The sequence below is a fragment of the Panulirus ornatus genome, chromosome 61, assembly GCF_036320965.1.
Source record: "Panulirus ornatus isolate Po-2019 chromosome 61, ASM3632096v1, whole genome shotgun sequence".
NCBI classification, from domain to species: domain Eukaryota; kingdom Metazoa; phylum Arthropoda; class Malacostraca; order Decapoda; family Palinuridae; genus Panulirus; species Panulirus ornatus.
Window position 1 is genome coordinate 8,175,022 of NC_092284.1, and position 8,608 is coordinate 8,183,629.

Consider the following 8,608-nt stretch of genomic DNA (forward strand, 5'->3'; position numbering starts at 1 on the left):
TCAGTTGTTACGAAATAAAACTGTGGGAAAAAAGAATAAATTTAGCTTCAATGTAAATGGTCAGTTGTTACGAAATAAAACTGGGGAAAAAAGAATAAATTTAGCTTCAATGTAAATGGTCAGTTGTTTATACAAGTTGTGGGGGGGAAGCAGTGGTAACGAGGTAACATTATTTATGGCTGGCGCGTAATGATGAAGGTCACACACAAATTTGTAATGAGCCTCTGCATTTCTATTCAGATTGTAAGATCGAAATTGTTAGTTGAGTGAAGGATTGTGGAAGGTCGAGTCAAACCCTGTCGTCTGTGATGAATCTATTGTGGTACACAACTAGCAACACGTCCACGAAGATTTTTGGATCGGTTCGAGTCTTAATGGCAAGGCTGTGGGAGGAAATGAACTAGTTCGGATGAGTACAATTGTTGATCATGATTTAGATCAAAAAGATTACTGGGTTGTAGCGGTTTGCGATCCCGATCGTGACGTATTTACGAGCCGCCACCCCGCCCAGTATCCATCCCTGTATAGGTTCGAATCCTGGTTTCGGCAGTCGGTGCACAGTTAACCCAGCTGTTCATCCACCCCAAGGGAGTTGGTCGATAAAATGGGTACCTGGCTCAGGCTAGGATATATATATATATATATATATATATATATATATATATATATATATATATATATATATATATATATATATAGAGAGAGAGAGAGAGAGAGAGAGAGAGAGAGAGAGAGCGCGAACACACAAGACCTCAAGCCATGTCTCCTTAAAACCAGTTGAAGGTTAGGATAACAGAGACGTAAACAGACCCAACCCTCTCCTCTCCCCTCCCTCACGTCCCTCCCTCTCCCCTCTCTCCCCTCTCCCCTCTCCCCTCTATAGAACGCTATGATACCCACTGCTAGACGTGGCTAGGGGGGGGGGGGGATGGGGTCACTTGCTTCACCACAGTCTCCATTGTGACCTCAGCTATCCCCTCCTTACCGTAAATGGAAGCAATCAGAGTAGAGCGTAACACCCAGGGAGACCCAGCTGGTGTTGACATGGTCAAGAGTTACCTCACACGAGAGAGAGAGAGAGAGAGAGAGAGAGAGAGAGAGAGAGAGAGAGAGAGAGAGAGAGAGAGAGAGAGAGAGAGAGAGAGAGAGAGAGAGAGAGAGGCTGTGAGTTTAGCGGGAGAATATTGACGTGTGTGTATATATACACCGAACGTTTACTGATATGAGATAAACGTTTCCTGAGGAGTAAAACCAGTGTGGGGAGGTAAGGGGCAAGTGTGTGTGTGTGTGTGTGTGGCGGGGTGGCGACGGAAATGGATGAATGCAGCAAGTATGGAAATGTACATGTGTATATATATGTATGTGCAGGTTTCATTTAAATATATATATATATATATATATATATATATATATATATATATATATATATATATATATATATATATATATATATATATATATATTTATATATATATATATATATATATATATATATATATATATATATATATATATATATATATATATATATATATATATATATATATATATATATATATATATATATATATATATATTCCTATGAGTCCACGGGGAAAATGAAACACGATAAGGTTCCCAAGTGCACTTTCGTGTAATAATCACATCATCATCAGGGGAGACACAAGAGAGAAATATAACAGTCAGTAGATATACATCGAAGAGACGAAGCTAGGACGCCATTTGGTAAACATGCGATTGTCCAAAACATACAACGAGCGTTCATAAACTTATCATTTTACAAATTTTATCAACAAAAAAGTTATCTAATTTGTATAGACCATCACTAATATTAAGATTATAATTCTTTGTGTATTTGATAATAGAAGATTCAATGATATTTCTCCTCCTGCTGGCCTGGTCATCCCTGCCAGGCTCCACACCTCCTCCTGCTGCCCTGGTCATCCCCTGCCAGGCTCCACACCTCCTCCTGCTGCCCTGGTCATCCCCTGCCAGGTTCCACACCTCCTCCTGCTGGCCTGGTCATCCTCTGCCAGGTTCCACACCTCCTCCTGCTGGCCTGGTCATCCCCTGCCAAGCTCCACGCCTCTTCCTGCTGGCTTTGTCATCCCCTGCCAGGCTCCACGCCTCCTCCTGCTAGCCTGGTCATCCCCTGCCAGGCTCCACATCTTCCTCCTGCTAGCCTGATCATCCCCTGCCAGGCTCCACACCCTCTTCCTGCTAACCTGGTCATCCCCTGTCAGGCCCCACACCTCCTTCTGCTGACATGGTCATCCCCTGCCAGGCTCCACACCTCCTCCTGCTGGCCTGGTCATCCCCTGCCAGGCTCCACAGCTCCTCCTGCTCGCCTGGTCATCCCCTGCCAGGCTCCACACCTCCTCCTGCTGCCCTGATCATCCCCTGCCAGGCTCCACACCTCCTCCTGCTGACCTGGTCATCCCCTGCCAGGCTCCACACCTTCCTCCTGCTAGCCTGGTCATCCCCTGCCAGGCTCCACACCTCCTCCTGCTGACCTGGTCATCCCCTGCCAGACTCCACACCTTCCTCCTTCTAACCTGGTCATCCCCTGCCAAGTTCCACGCCTCCTCCTGCAGGCCAGGTCATCCCCTGCCAGGCTCCACACCTCCTCCTGCTGGCCTGGTCATCCCCTGCCAGGCTCCACACCTCCTGTTGGCCTGGTCATCCCCTGCCAGGCTCCACGCCTCTTCCTGCTGGCCTGGTCATCCCCTGCCAGGCTCCACGCCTCTCCTGCTAGCCTGGTCATCCCCTGCCAGGCTCCACACCTCCTCCTGCTGGCCTGGTCATCCCCTGCCAGGCTCCACACCTCCTCCTGCTGGCCTGGTCATCCCCTGCCAGGCTCCACACCTCCTCCTGCTAGCCTGGTCATCCCCTGCCAGGCTCCACACCTCCTCCTGCTGGCCTGGTCATCCCCTGCCAGGCTCCACAGCCTCCTCCTGCTAGCCTGGTCATCCCCTGCCAGGCTCCACAGCCTCCTCCTGCTGGCCTGGTCATCCCCTGCCAGGCTCCACACCTCCTCCTGCTGGCCTGGTCATCCCCTGCCAGGCTCCACGACCTCCTCCTGCTGCCTGGTCATCCCCTGCCAGGCTCCACACCTCCTCCTGCTGGCCTGGTCATCCCCTGCCAGGCTCCACATCTCCTCCTGCTAGCCTGGTCATCCCCTGCCAGGCTCCACACCTCCTCCTGCTAGCCTGGTCATCCCCTGCCCGGCTCCACACCTCCTCCAGCTGACCTGGTCATCCCCTGCCAGACTCCACACCTTCCTCCTTCTAACCTGGTCATCCCCTGCCAAGTTCCACGCCTCCTCCTGCAGGCCAGGTCATCCCCTGCCAGGCTCCACACCTCCCCCTGCTAACCTGGTCATCCCCTGCCAGGCTCCACACCTCCTCCTGCTGCCCTGGTCATCCCCTGCCAAGCTCCACACCTCCTCTGGCTAACCTGGTCATCCCCTGCCAGGCTCCACACCTCCTCCTGCTGCTCTGATCATCCCCTGCCAGGCTCCACGCCTCCTCCTTCTAACCTGGTCATCCCCTGCCAGGCTCCACACCTCCTCCTTCTATTCTGGTCATCCCCTGCCAGGCTCCACACCTTCCTCCTGCTAACCTGGTCATCCCCTGCCAGACTCCACACCTTCCTCCTTCTAACCTAGTCATCCCCTGCCAAGTTCCACACCTCCTCCTGCAGGCCAGGTCATCCCCTGCCAGGCTCCACACCTCCCCCTGCTAACCTGGTCATCCCCTGCCAGACTCCACACCTTCCTCCTTCTAACCTGGTCATCCCCTGCCAAGTTCCACACCTCCTCCTGCAGGCCAGGTCATCCCCTGCCAGGCTCCACACCTCCCCCTGCTAACCTGGTCATCCCCTGCCAGACTCCACACCTTCCTCCTTCTAACCTGGTCATCCCCTGCCAAGTTCCACACCTCCTCCTGTTGGCCTGGTCATCCCCTGCCAGGCTCCACACCTCCTCCTGTTGGCCTGGTCATCCCCTGCCAGGCTCAACACCTCCTCCTGTTGGCCTGATCATCCCCTGCCAGGCTCCACACCTCCTCCTGCTGGCCTGGTCATCCCCTGCCAGGCTCCACACCTCCTCCTGTTGGCCTGGTCATCCCCTGCCAGGCTCAACACCTCCTCTTGCTGGCCTGGTCATCCCCTGCCAGGCTCCACACCTCCTCCTGCTAGCCTGATCATCCCCTGCCAGGATTCACACCTCCTCTTGCTGGCCTGGTCATCCCCTGCCAGGCTCCACACCTCCTCCTGCTAGCCTGATCATCCCCTGCCAGGATTCACACCTCCTCCTGCTGGCCTGGTCATCCCCTGCCAGGCTCAACACCTCCTCCTGCTGCCCTGGTCCTCCCCTGCCAGGCTCCACGCCTCCTCCTTCTAACCTAGTCATCCCCTGCCAGGCTCCACGCCTCGTGCCCCTGGCGGCAGGGTGCTGATCGTGGATCCAGCCTCCGTAAACACCATTTTCTGCACTTCTTCCCTCACGCTCTGGTGGGACCAGCTCTGTCACGTCTCCAACATATTGGACCTGGCTGCTACCGCTTACGCCTCTCTCTCCCCACCCCGGCTCGAAGCCCAGGTCTCCCCCATCTCCCTCCCTCTTTACCAGCCAACCGCCTCACCATCTCAGACCAACGCATCATACAGTTGGTGATGAGATAAAGAGGCAAATCTAAGGAGCGACGTACGTACGTCTGCGTGATATTATGATCCTTAGGGAAGAGGGGCGAGGGGATGTCCCTCCTCTTTAACTCCCTCCCTCCCTCCACTGTGGTGAGGGAAAGAGGGAGGGAGGGCCATGGTGTGTGTGTGTGTGTGTGTCTTCCTGCTGCCTCATCCCACACTCTCCTCCCGCTCCCCCAACTTGACGCTGCCGTGGCAATTACAATGACGTGGGTCGGCTCTACGACGGGAGCAGACTGTCGCTTCGCAGGGTTCGTTTGTTTGTCTTTGCGCGTTTAATGACGGTTCTTGTGTGTGTGTGTGTGTGTGTGTTGATAGTCACCCACCATTGACACCACCCCTCCCCCACCTATTCCTTACCATTAATATCACGCATCATGTTACCCCCCCATTTCCAAAAGGGGGCCCCTCTCACTTGGTGATGGTGTGTATAGAAGTACCGACCCATTCCTCAACTCGTCGAAGTTTCTTATTCATTATATTAACAGCTGTAGTGCCGTCTGCTGTGGTTGTGGTCTTCTGGGAGAGAGAGAGAGAGAGAGAGAGAGAGAGAGAGAGAGAGAGAGAGAGAGAGAGAGAGAGAGAGAGAGAGAGAGAGAGAGAGAGAGAGAGAGAGAGAGAGAGAGAGAGAGAGAGAGAGAGAGGGTTAATTTTGACGTGAAATATCAACAAAATGTCTCAACCTTTTTTCTATACTATTGTATATGCATAATGGTTTGTGTAGACCACCTTCACTATATGTCTAACTACTATTGATCCATGGTCCAAAGTTTTAGAAAGTAGTGACTGCTTGTGGTCCATGGTCCGTTTTAGAAAGTAGTGACTGCTATTGGTCCATGATCCAAAGTTGTAGAAAGTATTGACTATTATTGGTCCATGGTCCAAAGTTTTAGAAACTATTGACTACTAGTGGTCAATAGTCCAAAGTTTTAGAAAGTAGTGGCCACTGTTGATCAATGGTCCAAAGTTTTAGAAAGTAGTCGCCACTATTGATCAATGGTCCAAAGTTTTAGAAAGTAGTGGCCACTATTGATCAATGGTCCAAAGTTTTAGAAAGTAGTGACTGCTATTGGTCCATGGTCTAAAGTGTTAGAAAGTAGTGGTTACTATTGGTCCATGATCCAAAGTTTTAGAAAGTAGTAGATACCCAAAATAATGCAAACTTTTGTCCAAAGACTTGCCAAACGTAATGATAGTCTTTGACGGTAACTTTGTCCAATGTCCAACGAAAGTTTTTCCCGGACACATGTTCCAAAGTAGCAACAGATGTAACAGCAGTGAACACCCTTGAAAAATGGGTTTAAATATGTGAATATTGTTTCTCTGTTTTACTTTCACCCACGAGAATGGTGGGTAGAACTGAATGTTTTCAGTTTTCTTTAATTCCATTTGTCCAAATCATTGTATTTTATTGTATTTTTATACAGACACTGGGGATTAATGTTGTCAAATGTGTTCAAAATGGTGACGACTTGTATCAAGTCACTGCGAAGTCTACGCTTGGTAGATTTTTCAGAAATGGAATTATAGTTTAATCGTTCACCTTTGTACTTGTTCCAGTTTTCCTCAGTTCTGTCGTCCGTCTTTGTATTTCTTCCAATTTTCCTCAGTTGTGTCGTCCACTTTTACACTTGTTCTAGTTCTTTTTCTGTTTTATTTTTGACCAAAATTAGACGACGTATTCAAGAAGTGGTATTGCCAGTGTCAAAAATGTCAAAATTTTTTTTTCAGTGGTTTATAGTCAATGTTGCTCACTGTGAAGCCTTGCCTTTAATATTCCTCTACACTGGATGTTGTGCAGTGCTTAGAATGCTTCAAGTTGTCACTGATAACAACTCTAAGATTCACTGATAACAACTTCAAGATCCACTGATAACAACTCCAAGATCCACTGATAACAATTTAATGATCCACTGATAACATCTCCAAGATCCACTGATAACAATTCCAAGATACACTGATAACAACTCCAAGATCCACTGATAACAACTCCAAGATCCACTGATAACAACTCCAAGATCCACTGATAACAACTTCAAGATCCACTGATAACAACTCCAAGATCCACTGATAACAACTCCAAGATCCACTGATAACAACTCCAAGATCCACTGATAACAATTCCAAGATCCACTGATAACAACTCCAAGATCCACTGATAACAACTTCAAGATCCACTGATAACTCCAAGATCCACTGATAACATCTCCAAGATCCACTGATAACAACTTCAAGATCCACTGATAACAACTCCAAGATCCACTGATAACAACTCCAAGATCCACTGATAACAACTCCAAGATCCACTGATAACATCTCCAAGATCCACTGATAACAACTTCAAGATCCACTGATAACTCCAAGATCCACTGATAACATCTCCAAGATCCACTGATAACAACTCCAAGATCCACTGATAACAATTCCAAGATCCACTGATAATAACTCCAAGATCCACTGATAACAACTCCAAGATCCACTGATAACAACTTCAAGATCCACTGATAACAACTCCAAGATCCACTGATAACAACTCCAAGATCCACTGATAACAACTCCAAGATCCACTGATAACAACTCCAAGATCCACTGATAGCAACTTCAAGATCCACTGATAACAACTTCAAGATCCACTGATAACAACTCCAAGATCCACTGATAACAACTCCAAGATCCACTGATAACAACTCCAAGATCCACTGATAACAACTCCAAGATCCACTGATAACAACTCCAAGATCCACTGATAACAACTCAGGGGTCATTATCGTCTTAGATACGAGACCCAATTAGCTCCTCTGTGTCCATACAATAAAGAGACGATCTTGTATTTTTTGTTTGTAAACACAGAGCACAAAGTGTCACATGCACGATGACTAACCCCCATGCGCAGTTGCCACTATCCATTTTCTTTGCAGGATAGGAATTAATGGCTAAATTGAAGAAGGAAAAAAAAAATGTGCAGTCAAACTGCAAGACAAAATCTGTCGTTGCAGAAGACATAACGTTGGTCATCTGTCATCATTTCATGACCTGGAGATCTTATCTATTCGAATGATTCATTTTAGACCCCCACCAGGAGAGAGAGAGAGAGAGAGAGAGAGAGAGAGAGAGAGAGAGAGAGAGAGAGAGAGAGAGAGAGAGAGAGAGAGAGAGAGAGGTTCAATAGGCGACATGACGGCCCCCCATTCGGTGTTGATTCGGGCCGTGAAAATATTTAGATATGGCTACATATTTTAAGCAATCTCACGCATCAGATGTCTCTTTCTCTCTCTCTCTGTATTTCATATTCTGTTTCATGTGCCATATACTTCCCATCTGGTAGACGCACTTAAGGTTCATCAACGTTGCATCTATTAACGTAAACAAGGAAGCACGTAAGGGCTTCGTGTTGATGAAGCCGAGGCGTGTTTTTCAAGGATTCGAAGCTTCTAATCCCCCATCATCTGTTTTCCCCTCTTGGTCATGACAGACAAGTCTGTCGGCTGAATAGCATTTCCTCACATCATCTATCATCACTTTGGTCGTCCCTGAGACTACAGTCGTCCGGTTTCCCCTCCTCCATCGGTCGAAAAAGAATACTTATCATCGTGTCTCCTCCTCTTCCAGTTTGTTTGTTCACTTCGATAGGAGTAGCGAAGAGAGGAGAGAGAGAGAGAGAGAGATGTTGCAAGAAGAAGGTATTGTGGAGAAGCACAAGACAGTGATGCAATACAGGCTTTCAGAAATGTGTGAGTGGTTAGTTGAAAATGTATTTCTAATGCCATATATACTTACAACTTACATCTTGCTCAGGGAGTCCCTAATAACATATTTAGGCTCCGGCAGCACTCAAGAAGTTGGCCACGTCCACCGGTCGGGACCACAATTCATGGGATGTGTGTGTTTATGTGCAGATAGTGCT